Here is a 16,118-nt window from a genome sequence, read left to right on the forward strand (position 1 = left end):
TTCCTCTGCAGCTTTGAATCTGATAGCCTGTAATTTTAAAGCACTGCATCCAGGAACCGCAGTTGTGTAACGCTGCAACGTTTCCGAGCTTTCTCAGAACTGCTGGATCTGCTGAGCCAGTGGTGACAATCGGGAAACGCAGCGAAACGGCGGCATTCCTCTATTGTGAAGTCAGAGCCATCTGAAACTGTAGCTGATGTTTATTTAGGTCCCTGCAAATATGCAATAAGTGCCCCAGATGTTTTGTTAGTAATATATAAATCTGAAATTCCTACCGCCTTTTACATTAAGTCCTTCTGCAGCAGGAACCTTTTTTTTTGCTGTAATTTGACTTTGTGGTCTGTTTGTTGTCCTTTATTGAGACGGCAGGTTTCAGTGGAGAAGTCTAATGGTGCCTGGCCTCGGGCTTTGAGGAAATCTTAAGTGCACTAGGCTCTTGCTCAAACCGTTGGTTTGTCAGGATTTTTCAGGGGTGACGAAGGCTGATGGACATTTATGCTTCTATCTAAGTCTGTCAAGGACAGAAGCACATTTGATATCAACTTTAGTGAGAATGCTTCAGTTTGGAATAAAAGATGACAACTGAAAAGCTATCAATTGTCTGCCTTGAGAATGTAGCTTTTAGAATAAGGGAACATTTACTATTTTGGGGATGTAATCGTTGTTTTTGCTTGGCTGCAATACAAAGAACTTAATTATAGCCCAGCCATCTAAATCTGTGACTTTAAGAGGCTAGTTCACCTAGAAATAAAAATTTGTCATCATTTACTTATCTTCATGTGGCTCCTCCAAACCTGAATTTCTTTCTTCTGTGAAATACAAAAGATCTTTTGAATGTCAATGGGGTTACAACGTCATTGACTTTCATTGTATAGCCAAGAAAAATTAAGCCATTTTTTCAAATGATCTTTTGTGTTATACGAAAATCATACAGGTGTGGATGGAATTGCATGAGGGTAAATTATGATAGAATTCTCATTTTTGGGTGAACTGTCCCTTTAAGACCAAGCCGCATCATCGGTGGACATTTACATTTATGCATAGGAGATGCTTTTTATCCAAAGTGCATTTAAGGTGAACTTGTTATCAGTTCATGCATCCCTTTTAAGCTACTGGAATGTTCATTGGACTGAATAAACATGCAAGTGGTTTGTGCCAAATTCGCCAATCAATCCTATTATGACTAACATCTATAAATAATGTAATAGTTATGTATAAATGTCAGGGGTTTTTTTTTTGGTCTGTGTTTCTGTAGGACTTCGAGTTGGTTTGTTGTTTGGCTAGAGGTCATTGTTCATTGTTTGAGTTGGTATCCTGTTAGTTGGTTTGTGCTGTTTCTATATCAGTTTGTATTCATTAGTTACCATGGTTTTTTATTTCCTTCATGTGTCACAACTGTGTTTAATTAGTTACTTCATTTCTTGACTAGTGTTTTCCCATGTATATATAGCTCTCCCTCAGTTTGTTCAGTTTTTGTCCTGTGTTTATGCTGCCACATGTTTTTCCTGTGATTTTCTTTGTTGAAGATTATCTTCTTTGTTTTTGTTTAAAAATAAAAGTGCCGCAATTAGAACCCTTTCTCGAATATGTTTTCTGACCTGCCATGAAAATACATTTTAAATACTCATAACCAAGGCTTCATATCATTCATCTCGGGTGACATCTTGCAAAGAACGTGTGATGTCAAGTTTTTTTTTTTTTTTTTGCAGTGAGCTGATTCTCATCTGCAAAAACATGCACAGGAAATGTCTCAACGAAGCCATTTTCCCTGTCCTCTGCCTTGGCCGACCAAAATCCCACTAAACAAACAAAACTAATCAAGAGATGTCCAACGCATTCCATCAGAAATCACCCCGTGAGAGGGAAATGAAGAATTAGGGGACATATTTGGGGTCAGCCATGATGCAGAAGTGAAAGAACGCATGAAAATTGACGTTGAATCTAGCATGAGGTCATGTTGATGTAGAGGCTTAGCAAAGGCCTGTGTTGTGAGTGCGAATGTGCGCCAGCAACACTCCCATAAAGGTGTTGAGGGAGAGCCAGTGAGCGGTGATTTGACGAATGCCGATTCTGCTGATGTAAGGAGCGCTTTAGCGAGCTGCTAGTCAAACTCTCCTGACCTCCTGACCTAAGAAAACAAGCATGCTTCTCTTTGCCGGCTCACTTTGTTCTCTTTCAGCCTTAAATGGTCAGATCGTATATGTATACTTATCGCAAACCCAGCTGGGTCAAAGAAAAAGCCAATCTTGTGAGATAATGTTGCTGCTAGCATGATGAAGTTGAGTGGTATCCAGTAACAGATGACCTACACGGGTTGCCAAAGACAAAAACTGACTGATGATGTTGAAAACAGAGCAAAATCCTCCAAATACCTCTGTGGTATGATCTGATGCTAGTCTTCTTTTGTCTGGCTCTGTCTACACTAATCCAGATACATTTGAAAACGCATCTTTTTCTCTGTTTCAGCCTCACTGTCCACAGTGTTTTTGTCCTGCAAAAACTGAGCTTTTTAAAGACGCTCTCCCAAGTGGTTAAATTTGAAAACATAATTTTCACATTGTAGTCTTGACCGTGAAAACGGAGCTATTTGAAAATGATGACGCATGTTTAGTCATGTGACGCATTTTATACAGATACCGGTATGTGCCTGCTATGTGTTATTCACTTTCACAGTGTTGCTAAAGATAAATGTTACTTAGTTGCAATCTTCATGCGTCAAAACACGAGGGCAATAGTGTTTTAGACCACACGTGGAATGGTGATTGAGTGCGACCTGTTTACATGTTAGTGGTGAGATATTTTACCAATAAATTGGTTGTGCCAGAAGAATAGCGTGAGAACTTTATTATGTCTGGTCTCTCTGTATCATCTCAGTGAGCATGTAGTACAAATTTACACATAGCGCCGTAAGAGGATTTTAGCGTTTTTCAACATTTCAGTGAGGACGAGATATGTTTGGAAAACGCTAGTGTGGATGGAGAGCATTTTGAAACGAAAAAGTTGTTTTCAAATGTATCCAGATTAATGTAATGCCTCTGTCTGTTAATTCTTTAATAGACCTCAGTCTTTATGTGTGCGTCTGGTAATAGTAGCAGCGGTAATTGTTTAAAAGTGGCTTTATGGAGTGAACTCTTTCCTTCTAATCAGAAGCATATTTACGTACTAGCATACCCGCCTCAGAAGAATCCTCAGGAATGCAAGGCAGTGGCGCTCATATGTACGTACCCTCACTTCCTTTTACTTTCCACTTCACGTGTCATTGCATCCTTCTAAGAGAGCCAATTAAAGCTGATTAAAGTCTGACATCAAAGCAGCCGGTTTGGCTGTCACTCAGGATTCCCTCTTCGAATGTGTATTTACCTGGGCATTGTTAAATGAAATACATCCTGATGCCTTTACATAAGTGGAACTATACAGTACTTTGCTGTATAGGGGTTGGCTCGGTTTGTATTTGTAAGCTGAGAGGCACTGCGGAGTTAATTTCTTGATTGGCCTTTCCTCATTGCCTGGCAGTGACTCAGACGCAGAAATGCGCTCTCATGGTGAGAGTTTTTAATCATCCATGCTCTGTGCGGAGAGGAACTGGCATTCAAGAAACTCTTACCTCATAATAAAATGTGTTATAAATGATTCCCCTTTACAATCGCTCATGTTATTAATAAACCTCTCAGGTCTGGCTTTCTTAAAGCAGATTTTATTACCCTTCAGTCGGAGTCCAAACTAGCGGAGGCGCTTGCCTGCTGTTCTTTGCAGGGCTAGTAGTGATTCTAAGTGAGTAGAGAAGGCATGGGATTTATTTGATACATGTCCCAATAATCAGTAAGTGTATTCAGCATGGACATAATAATGTAATTCATAGGGGGTACTCATAAAAATATATATAGTATTTACATTAAATCATTTGCATTCATTGTGAAGATCGGATGATCTTTTATTTCCGGCGGTAATTTGAAGTGCAGATCCATGCACACTCTTAACGGCTAATATTGCCCACAATGGATTGCGCTTTGGATGAGGATTCAGTTCAGAACTACAAATAGGAATTAAAAGTGTTAAAAAACTACTAACATGGCAGATATTCAAGGCCGGCAGTTAAGTAGAGAGGTTTAGATAAAGAGGTTTGAGTGATTTGATAATTAAAGATGCAATCATGACACGATAGTATGTTGCAAAGTTGCCTAATCTTCTCAGTGGGCACTCAAAAGTATCACAAAAAGTATTCACAAAAAGAGTACTTCTTTAACATAAGAGAGTTACTCACATATGTGGTTCCATTTCAATTACTCTGTTCTGAAACCCTGCCTATCTAGACAGCATCAGAGAAGTACTCTTTTTGTGAATACTTTTTGTCAAAGGTGCATTCACAATGTCAAAAACATAGTTTTGGCCAAATTCTAAGCCAGCAGTGCATATATCCTTTGTGAAAAAGGCAATTTCTTAATGTACTCCGACAGGCTCTTCCAAGATTGCATGATGAAAAACACTTCAATCAATATCAAAAATTGGTGAATTAAAAACCGATGTAGTTGGCTCTTAGCTTAGCAACATGCTAACATAAAACTCTAATGGAGTTGGCCACTAATTTGGTTCAATTTCATTTAGGATGCTGCCATAAAAAGCAGCTACCTTTACAGCAGGGCAGCTCAATATGTTCTAGAACAACCAAATAGGGGGGAAATTAGAATTTGGTGACGCTGAGACCAAAACAATAGCAGCAGCAAACAAACCCTTTGTTTATTTCTTCCTGGCCTGATGCAAACATAATGGGGGATGCAAATTGATAGGGAGTCGGCCGTAATTACAGACTCATTATTGTTCATCACTGACGCACAGCGCATTCAAACATGTTTTAAAAGTAGGTTAAGGCAGTGTGTCTTTTTGAGTGATGAAATACTTGAGAGGTTTTGATGAATGTGATGGAGGTCTTGTTGTGTGTGTCTATGTTAGACCGGCAGACCTCATTAAGGTTTGCTTTAATGAACACGGCCTCAGTAACAAGAACAATGGGCACTTGTTACGATCACGTCTGACAGTCTGCTGTGTGTGTGTGTGTGTGTGCGATTGCAGCTGCAATGCCACTCAAGTCTGTGACAGGCGTCTGCCAGACCACCGCGGATAATAACGGGCCTCCATTAGTCCAGGTTAGACTTAATGATCAGGAATTGAGTCGCGGTCGCCCGGGCACTTCTGAAACGCTATGGCGAGTCATTCAGGATATATGTCAACACAACCAATCTGAGCCCTCTGAATGGGTGCTTGTGTGTGGCGTAGGTGTGTAAAAGTGTGTGAGACGGCGGTCCAATGTCGTCTTGGAGTAGCTCCATTGATGCTTGGGTTTGTGAAGTAATCTCATTTCCAGTTCAGCTATTAGCTATGATGAGGGACCCTCAACCAAGCAACTTGAAACCGCCCCATTGCTCCAATATTCAATTATTTACAATTTCATGCTTGCCTGAGATTTGTGTTTTTCTTGTAAATGTAAAGATTATGCAGCAGGAGTCCTTTATGTTGAACTCTGAGGTAATGATTTATGCACCTTTTTTCCTTAAAAGGGTTTGAACACTGTTGCAGAGTGGAAGGGTATATTGAGTTGAGCTGCATGACGGAACGCTTTCTAGGCTTAACTGTGGCAATATTTCACTCGACTAAAATAGAGGAATTTATCATAAAGCTCGCAAAGTCTTCCAAAGCCAAGTAAATATAAGTGACTGCGTGTTTGTTCGAGAGAGAGAGAGAGAGAGAGAGAGAAAGAAAAAGAGAGATTTTTCTTGGAACTGGCAGTTACAGCCACATTGAAAAAAAGATTTTTTTTTTAAGGTTTTCCTGAACGAACTGCACAGCCCTGTGGCACTAAACATAGCCATGGCGAATTTACCACACAATGTCTTAAATGCGACAACGTGGCCGCCGGTATGACTGAGGTTCAGTGTGCATGTGTGTAATACCTGCGTCCTTACAGTTAAGTGTCCGTGGGGGCCACACAGTGCTCAGCCCCTGACAGCGCTGGCCTGGAGCCATGCTAATAATAACAGCCAGCAGAAATATGCACAGAAGAGGGGAGATCTGGTAGCGTAGCTGGAAGAGAGAGGAGAGGGGCACGGGAAAGGGTTCTGCACTCACACAAGAATGTGTCATCTAAGGAGTCACATAGTACAACATATTCTACCGCGAACATGCATATCTGTGCACTTGTATGTTATAGGTCATGGTGTGCGTGTAAGGTATACCTTGCTAGTACCGTGTTGGACCCACTTTTGCCTTCAGAACTGCCTTAATTCTTCATGGCATAGATTCAACAAGGTGCTGGAAACATTCCTCAGTGATTTTGGTCTATATTGACATGATATCTCCCATTCCACCACATCCCAAAGCTGCTCTATTGGATTGAGATCTGTGACTTGGAAGGCCATTTCAGTTTAGTGAACTCATTGTCATGGTCAAGAAACCAGTTTGAGATGATTTGAGCCTTGGGGGATGGACAAGGTCAGCAACAATACTCAGGTAGGCTGTAGCATTTAAACTATGTTAAAATGGTACTAAGGGGCCAAAGTTTTCCAAGAAAATATACCTCACACCATTACACCACCAACAGCAGCCTGAACCGTTGATACTAGACATGCTTTCATGTTGTTTACGCCAAATTCTGACCCTACCATCTGAATTTATGGTGCGTTCACGTGCTATGGAAAATATGATATTTTCCACTTGTGAACTGGTATTTACCAGTGGGTTGCGTTCAAGTGCTTTTGTTGTCGTAATGTGGTAAAAAGATGGAGATCCAGACCTGTTATTTAGCTAAAACTATTTTAGATTGCTTAAGTCATCTGCTACAGCAAGAAAATGATTTATCAAAACTCAAACGTAAATAATATATGCTGTATATTTTCTAGATCATGAATAGTACATATTTTTACCATTCACAACTCTTGCGTTGCTCTCCGCCATTTTGAAAAGGTCAAAGGTAATCTCATCTCGGCAACTCGTGCATCAAAATATTCTACGAGTTGCCCAGTGGAAAATACCACATGAGGGGGTGTTCATGTACATTTTCCATGTCGGCTTTTGGTATTTACCATAATTACCATAGCACGTGAACGCACCATTACCCTACCCTTGATTCGCCTGTGACCCTTGGTTAAAACATCAGTGCTTGTGTTCTGAGAGTTTGCTCACAACATATGGTTCCTCCTCTGAAACTCCCGAATGGTGCATCCTTGAGTAATGCCTGCCAGTGGGGTCATCCAGCCCGAAGCATAATCTTATTTCTGCTATCTCTTCTGAGGAATGCAACGCCCTTCATTTTTCAGAAAATTATCATCAATTAATTCTCTTAAAATCTTGTGCACTAAAGAAGAGCACATTCCATTGTCTGAATTCTGGGCTATAAAACGGCCACACTGAGGAAGATTAATAGTGATGGAATGGAAAACTGGATGGAAAAATGTCACTAGCCATGCCGATAACTCTCCTCAGGGAGTGAATGTTTTCGCACAGTTCAGAGACATAACAAATTATACATAAACAAATGACATGACTGAAGTTGGTTTCTGAGGATGGAGGACGAGCGGAGCATGTTTCATTGCTTGAAAGCCATGACATGGAGTGTACGCTTCATGCTTTTGGCTTGTATTGCTACTATGTAAGGCACAACAGGAAGATATTTCTCCCATAGTGATGTTGAGCAGGGCCTTAAATCACTCTGGTGGTTTTAACTATATTTTTTCTTTCAGTTCTGTTGCCATTCTTGTGAGCAGAGTTCGATTGACACATTTTACAAGACACATCAGGAACTTCTTAGCTTTATGAGAAATACATTTTTATGTTCCATTAAATGTTCCAGCAAGCTGTAACGTATACAGGAGAGAGTGCAACGTAGGGTGTGCTGGGTTATGTTAATTGTGAGAGAAAAAGTGAGCGGCTAAATGCAGCTTTCTCCTAAATGAGGCCCTCATGCTAGGCCAAATGTAGTATGTAATTGATATTTAGCAAAGCCTGATGTTTTCAATACCTTATTTTGGTGTAGATGGTCTAGAAACAAACTTTGAGGGATATATCTCCCAAAAAATGCATACACGAAAGTAGTCTGTAGGACTTGTTCTTTATATTACAAGTCTTTTGAAGTCATGCAGTAGCTTATTGTGACGAACTGACCAATTCTAAAGTTCCACTCCTCTCTAGCTCTCAGAAAAAAAAAAAATTAATGCATTGATGTCTCAAGACCAAAGTGAGACCAATGATGTCAGCATAACATTTTTGTTGTTTATGCAACTTTAATAGTGTATCGCTTCTGTGAAAGGGAAGATTATCAGTGGGTATCAAATTAAATTTGGGTTTGTTAATCCCACAAAGTTGTCATATGACTTAAAAAGACTTCCAGTAATGCATGGACTACTTTTATGATCATTTTAAAATAATTTTAGGATGATTTTTCTCTTTTTTGGAGCTTGACAGACCCAGAGAATATAAATGGAAAAAGAGCACTTTCTTCAGAAATGCTCCTTCTGTGTTCCAGGGAAAAAAAGTCATAGTGGTTTTGAACGATGTAATGGATGAGTAAAGCATGAGTTAATTTTCCTTGCAATGATTTCTCAATTGTCGATATATGATGTAGCTTAGCCTACACAATCGCTTTTATAGAAAGGTATCTCAGATGACATAACACTGAGCTCATCAGGTCCAAACCTCGATGAATGAATGCTTAAACCCTTAAGAGTTGGCAGGCGTCTAGTTGCATGCTTTTGTGATTTGAACAGGTCATGAAAAACGTTACATGTGATGATAAGGAAGCTAAATGAGTTTTGCTTGATTTCTTTTGCATTACATGCAGCATAGACCGTGAAGCACACATCAAAAGCTCACTGCGATACGTTCTGCTTCAAAGGTTCAAGGCGCTTTCTGTCACGGCCATCTTCGTGGCTGAAACGTTGGATATTTGGACAAGAATCTTTTTTTCCACTCTGGTCTCTCACAGTTATGTAAGAAGAGACGTAGCTCAAAGCTAAAACCACTCAATCTTGGACAAAAATGCTGGGAGGGGAAAGCTTTTTGTCTTGTGTGCCGTTGTTTAATTTTTTGTTGTTGTTGAGGATAGTGTAGAAGAGGTTTTGTATGTGGTTTGTGACTGCTAGTATGTTAGGTATGTTTTGTTGTTTCTGTGAGTAAATTTGTTTGCTGCTACTCGGACATCACGTAGCGCTATCATTCGCTCTGTGGAGTGCAGATAGAAGTTCCCTTCACTCTCTCTCTGTGGTCAGCGTGTTTGAATACGAGGGCTCTATCTGTCTACACAGCATGTGAAACCCTTGGGTTTTTCTTTTTTGTGTGTGTTGCTTACGGGAAAGAGAGCTTTTTTCCTACCATATTTGGTCATGTGGAGCCAAGCCAATAGGCAGCAGACGTTTGATGCCGTACAAGCATCTCAGTTTGGCCTTTTCCCTCCTGCTCTTTTTTTTTTTTTTTTTTTTGTAGGACCTTGCATGCCGATACTGGCTGATAGTGGTGCGATCTTTGGACGTGCATGAGAGGACCATTTAAAATCAGCATTTTAAAATGCATAGCATGAAAGCTTCCCTGCACCTGAAATGCATTTCCAGAAGCACAGCTGCTCTTGTGCGGAAATAAATGGCCCTGGGTTTAATGAGTTAATGCCTATGAAAATTGCCCATTCAAAAACGGAAACAAAACATTTTTCCGACATCTTAAACACATGTGCCTCACATTTCTCTTGTTCATTTCTTTGTGTTGGAAAGAAAAAGGGAACATTTGGGGTGATTGATTTTTAGTGTAGCAAACCAAATTATTTTACGTAGGTCTTTTAATCAAAAATAATAATAGGTAAAATGTATATAAAACATTTTTATTTTAATGGGGGAAAAAAACCACTTTGTGTATTTATTTATTTATAATTCCTATTTTATAGAATTGAGGATTTATTTTAAACAATATGGATTGTAAAAATAACTATTTATATAATGTTAAAAAATAAATATATTATTAAGGGAATTTTAAAAGAGGAATTGCCATATATTTGTGATTATAAAACGGTTAGTTCCAATCCTTGATTCTGATTGGTCAATAGCTGTGCTTTATTCACGATAAAACACGGCTATGACCGCTTCACCCAACGGTTCTATGTATCACTACACAACACCCCTAGCAACCACTCTTAGCAACTTAAACAGATGTTTCATCTCATTGATATTGTTCATTTAAAGCTAGAGCAGAGCATTGTGAGAGATCGAGTAAGCGAGTGTACCTGCATTTACAGTAGACGTAGCATTTTCCTTCAGGTCAGTCCTATATTCATAATAAAAAAATGCGTTTGAATGTCCGCTGCATATTTTGTCCTTTTAACAGTCATGGGGTTTTCCGTGCATAACGTTAGTCATCTGTCAGTTGCGTCTGTCTTCTCCGTGATCACAAGTTCGAGTCCTTTCAAAAGCCTTCTCTACAGACTCACTCACTCACTCACTCATAAAGACAGTCTTTGCCGCCATCTATTGGCGAAATAATATATGTAACTTCTGTTGCTGTTCACGTTCCGGGACTATTTTTTCCAGCGGAAGGCAGGCTTTTAGTGATTTTACTTCATGAAAGTTGCATAGATACATATTTTTCGGCTTTAATATTTTTATTGTGTGGCAACCGTTTTATAAAAGCAATAAGGTACTCGAGGCAAGTGCTGTATCGTGAATAAGTAACGGCTGAAGGGGTTGCAGGCACTCCGCTTCGCGTCGTGCCTAACAACGCCCTCCAGCCGTTACTTATTCACGATACAGCACAGCCTCTCGTACCTTATTGCTTACATATGTTGCATACCCAGCTGGTTTATTTTCCCCAAAACATTTTGGGTCATACGTCAAAGAGTAAGATGTTTATAATGTTTTCTTATGACAGCTATTGACATTTACACTGTATCCCAGAGCCTGTAATTGCATGGCATTGTGGGTAATTGAGCGGTTTAAGACATATTTGGTGTTTGAGCAGGTAACTGTAGATCAACTGGTTGAGAATGAATCAGAGGACATGCAGACGTGTCGGGGAATGCGATCCATTGTCTGGGAATGCAGGAATCTCCTTTTCCAACCTCAAGTGGAAATTCAATGACTGAGGCCTATTTTTGCCCTTGCTTGAATTTTTGATCCCCTCCCTCCCATTTAAAAAAACCTAAGGGATAATGTACAGTCAGCGAGTCATTATCACAAAATAAACCCTGATGTGGTTATGAGAATCCCGACACAAAGCCAAGGTGTCTGGTATCACCCTGAAAGGGTTTATTTTGCTATAATGACTGTACATTTATCTTTATTGCATTTCAATTTATTTGGCAGATGCTTTATCCAAAGCAACTTCAAATTAAGGTATAGATATAGTTCATGCATTTCACCATTTGCGTGCAGCGGATGTAAAAGCAAAATCTTTTGGCTACCCGTGCCATTGAAATATTCTACTCGTGTGAGATTCATCATGAGCAACAAATTCAGGTTAGGTAGGTTGCGTCTTCTCTCTCCTCATTTCTCTTATACTTTTCAGAGCTTCTTCTTTTCACAGTGACAGCCATGAAAAGCAGTTGCTGCTCTTCCTGCCAAAATATCTACTGGATTTACAGCCGCACATCCTGCTCTTTTTCTCGCTCTGTCTATGTCTCTCTCCATGTCTTTTCTTACTTAATCTCTCATTCCTTCTGTTTCTTCTCTAAGGCCCTAGAGCCATAAATGTGTTGATGCATCAGAGAGTCCAAGCTGAGCTTTTGGTTACGTGAAATCAACCTTCAATAAGCCAAACATTGCCAAAGTAATCAAACCAGCATTTGTGCATAAGGTTGTATTACCAACTCAAAGACTCACAGCTAGGGATGTCTCGACATTGCAGGGCTGGTGTCCTTCCGTACGACAAGATATTATCCCAGGTTCCAGAATTGCAGGCTCTAGATTTTTATCCCAGATTTTGATTTTTCTTTCGGTTTATTTGCTTGTGAGTGATATTTCATATTTGAAATCACCATTAAAAGAGTACAATAACAATACCATCAGCGCGCAAATTATACAGTGATTTTGAAGGGGGTTGATGTTTTTAAAGACATCTCTGTATAATTCCTGTTTACAATCTGTTGAAGTTAACCTAATTCAAAGATTTGTTGTGTACTGATATACTAACGAAAATCTGCTACTAGCTAAGACGTAAGCATATATTTATAACCCAGTATGTATTCTGACTAACTTCTAATCTACATTTTGTGGTTAAATGTTGTTTGAAAATGCTGTTGAACATACAGTATGTACAAAATTATATGTACTTTTAAGACCCCCAGAATCTTTAGTTTTGACTTGCTTTTGTCTACCTGTTATTAGGGAGGTCAGACCCCAAATCCCCCATAATTTGTCTCATCTGGATTTCATTTATAAGTAATTCCACATTTGGTCTTTATCAGAGAAACTATCATTTCCCTTGATCTGTCAAAACTCAAGACAAACAAACTCAAGTGTCAACTTTAATAATATTAATGATAATGCTAAATGATATCCATTAAAATAGTCAAAAATAAGACTTTTTTTTTTTTTTTTGCTGTTGGTGACTTGAGGTGATTTTTCTTGACAAAAAATTTGGCAAACTGCACCAAAGCATAATTTTTCTCTCTAAAATCTCTGAAGCACAGCAGGTTGTCTGACCTTCAGCACATAAACACAACTGTGTTAATGGGGATTGTTGGCCCGTCACATAGAGTTGTTGGTATATTGTACATGAACCAGACCTGGTGCTGGAGCTCTGCCATTACTGTCCTGACACGGTCCTGAGATCTGCGGTCGTGTGCCGGCCAATCATTCACCCGGCTTTATGGGACAACTTCGGCTGGCCTCCAGTCACTTTTATTGGTGCTCTCAATTTCCTGCACATCTCGGCAAGCACACACAACCATAATTCTGCCGTGGGTCTGTAGGTTTGTCATCACTGATGCAGACAGACAGACAGAGGTGTACTGACTGCACAGCCATATAAATTTCATTCTCCTAGCTCAGGTTCATTTCACAGAGATCTGCATTCCCAGATCACCCTCTTTGATCCCTTTATTTCTCTGCAGCTTGTTGAGTGAACAGCACTCTCAAAATATGGCATGAGAATTAGATTCTCTCTCTTCTTGTCTCCTGTCTCTTGGTTTGTTCTTATCCGCTCAGTGATTGGGATTTTTGAGTTTCTAACTATGTGTATTTGGATCTTTAAGGGTAAGGAGGAATATTGAGGATTAAACTGATTAATACATTACTATTCCATGAATACTACATAATAAAGTACTGTATGAGAATATATTTTAAGAAGAAATAAAGACATTGACATTGTTGAGCAACTGTCAGTGAATCCAGATGGAAAAGCAGGCTGCACATAGCTGGCATACCTGCAGTGTCTTTTAATGAGGTGGCAGGTGAGTGAGGTGTGTGTGTACCTCTGATAGGCTGCTGACGCTGCAGATTTCTGGGATACCTTCCTGCACCTGGCTATACAGTTCACCCTCTCGCACAACCTCAAAAACGTCCCACTTTTTAACAGGCCTGAAAACGGTTTCTGATGATTAATTTTTCCCTAGCGGTGACTTCTTCTAAAAATGTTGACGTAACCCATTCTTACATGTTCTTAAAGGCAGCATTAAATCCAAATTTACTTTATTGTGTGTTACTGTATGTTGTTTCACAGAAAAAGTGAAACTTTACAATCTCACATCAAAATCCAATAACCTTAACTACTTTTTATTTTCTACAAATGCATCATTTTAAAGAATGTGCTGCGAAAGCCATTTCATGTTAATATGAATTTGGAGTTGTCCCATTTGTTTGTTTACTTTGGCTGCAGGGTATAAACATCTTCCTTTTATGAACTAATAGCGCAGTCAATACAAGTGCACTTCATGACATTTTGATGGTTACACATAGATTTACTTTATACTTCTTCCTGTAGGAAAAAGGCCATTTTATCTGGTTCTTAATACCACATTGTTTCATGGTGAAATATACACCACATTACAGTAAAACGCTTTTTAATGCAACATGTCTATGCAGCTCCTCCATTTGTTAAAATCTTGGCCAGAGAAGACGGTCTGAATCCTCCTCCTACGCCAGACTCCCGCTGCGGCCGCGGAGAGTGTGTTAGCATAAACTCTGATAGCGAAGCCAGTCGATGTTAATGGACCTATATTGACAGACATGCAAATAAGGGTGATGGTTTATGTTGGCAACGCTCCGCTCTCTTCTTGAGCCGTAAATTTAGTCTCTCTCAAGTTGTCCAGAGTGGCTGAGGTCCAAAAGACGGTGGGTGGTAGATCCAAACATTTAGTTATTTAATCCTTTTGGCAGTGGGGTTGTGGATCACATCAGCTTTGGCTCTGGTTACAAAGAACAGTCGTTACCTCAACATTTATCTCAGCGAACTACGAGCATCTAACTAATGGTAGATTGTTAAGGCTAAGTGTGTTGACATTAATGAGTTTGTAATTATTTTTTTACTGCAAAGCGGGTACGAGGAATTGCTTGCGGTCAGAAGTGGATTACATTTCAAACCGTGAAACTCCGCTACAGTACATTACTTGAAGCATTAATGATTCATCAGTGCACGTTATTTCAAATAAAATAAAAAATATCAAAATGTTATAAAATAAATTTTTCACATTTTTTTTATTCAGAAATACAATTGTAAAATTTGCAAATGTGTTGACATGATTTCAAAAGCCATTTTAGCTAAACCAGTTTAAATCCCATTTAAAGTACAGTAAGGACAGTTCTCCGCCTGCCATCGTTTTAGTTTTCTTCATTAGTTGCTCCCTTTTCCCCACAGAGTTTAAAGAGAATCAAAGCTGCATCGTTCGTGTGGTTTGGCACAGGCATCCGTGTGTACGTTCGCGACCTAGAGAACATCACAGACGGAGGCTCTAAGACTGCATTCCCATGGGTCATTGCTGTGAGGAGCTTTGATGAATGGTTAAGCACTGCACTTATGAGGAACATAGTAATTTACCAGGTGAATGTGTTATTACAGCCATTACAACGCGTGCTCTCTAGACAGGAGGCGTCTCCCTGCTTGTTGGGGGAAGCCAGACCCCCGTTATGAAACATTCAAGAGGGAAAAAGTGCAACGACATGAATCTAGGGACGCCTAGGAGGCTTGTACGCTAGCTGTAGCCGCACACGGGTGGTCCTTGAAAGGAAGAGGCAAATCTGTTTCTACATTCTTTCTCTGAAGACAGGGCCTTATTGTCAGTTGTGCACGGCGCTAGTACACACCCCGCCACCAAAACACAAACACAACCTGAATTTCAATCATAAATTTAGTATGTGAGGTCAGCATGTGTAGTCATCATCGCTGCGAGAGCGTGATTCAATTTGAGTTGATCGTACACAGTTGTGACAGTTTTATTGAGCTGAGTCAGTGCTGTTTGCTCAAGGGCTCAGATATGAAGAGCAGCCATGCTCCTGCAAACAGAAGATCCTGCTAAAGATAGACCGCATTCCTGCGGTTCGCGAATGCGGGCACAGCGGTTCTGCCTGATAAGGAAGATCGGCTCGATCTCTTGCTCTCCACTTCTCACTCACATTCCTTGCTTTCCCTCTCCCGCTGTTGTTTTTGTTTTGTCCATTTTTTTTCTCTCTCTCCCTCTCTCTCTTTCTCAGCATTATGTGAATATGGAGGAGGGGTTCAGGAGGAGAAGTGTTTCCTGTTCTCTTGTGTCTGAGAACCTCTTTCTCTCTCTTTTCTTGCACACTTTGTGTGTGTGTGTGTGTGTTTGTGTCCAGCAATAACAAAAAGTGATGTTGCTAACTTTTTAGTTGCAGGACAGTTAAGCTATGCTAAAAAGTGTTGACTTTCCAACAACCAGCCACATTTCTCACTAGAAAAATGCTAAATTGTTACATTTTTTTGTCACAGTACAACCAAGCAAGCTCAGGCAATAATCAAACAGGCTGTCACTCAAGTAGCATTTTTGCTGGGTCATTCATGTAAATAAAGTGGTTTGAAAAATATTTTACGCTATTTCCACTTGGATTAAATGTAAATTGCATATTCGCTTAAATTGTTTGGTGAGATTGAAAATATCAAATTCCATAGAATCAATATTTTAGCAATATTCAATTACA

The 16,118-nt window shown here is 39.7% G+C and overlaps 2 protein-coding genes across 5 annotated transcripts in view; both read left to right on the forward strand.

Annotated features, from left to right (window-relative positions):
* The window catches only part of tnnt2e (troponin T2e, cardiac), a 147,634-nt gene that overhangs the window by 86,198 nt on the left and 45,318 nt on the right, over positions 1-16,118 (forward strand). The window lies entirely within an intron of this gene.
* cald1a (caldesmon 1a) overlaps positions 1-16,118 on the forward strand; it is a 54,923-nt gene that overhangs the window by 6,484 nt on the left and 32,321 nt on the right. The window lies entirely within an intron of this gene.

Source organism: Rhinichthys klamathensis, unplaced genomic scaffold, assembly GCF_029890125.1.
Source record: "Rhinichthys klamathensis goyatoka isolate OS25496 unplaced genomic scaffold, OSU_Roscu_1.1 h1tg000029l_1, whole genome shotgun sequence".
In the NCBI taxonomy this organism is placed as follows: domain Eukaryota; kingdom Metazoa; phylum Chordata; class Actinopteri; order Cypriniformes; family Leuciscidae; genus Rhinichthys; species Rhinichthys klamathensis.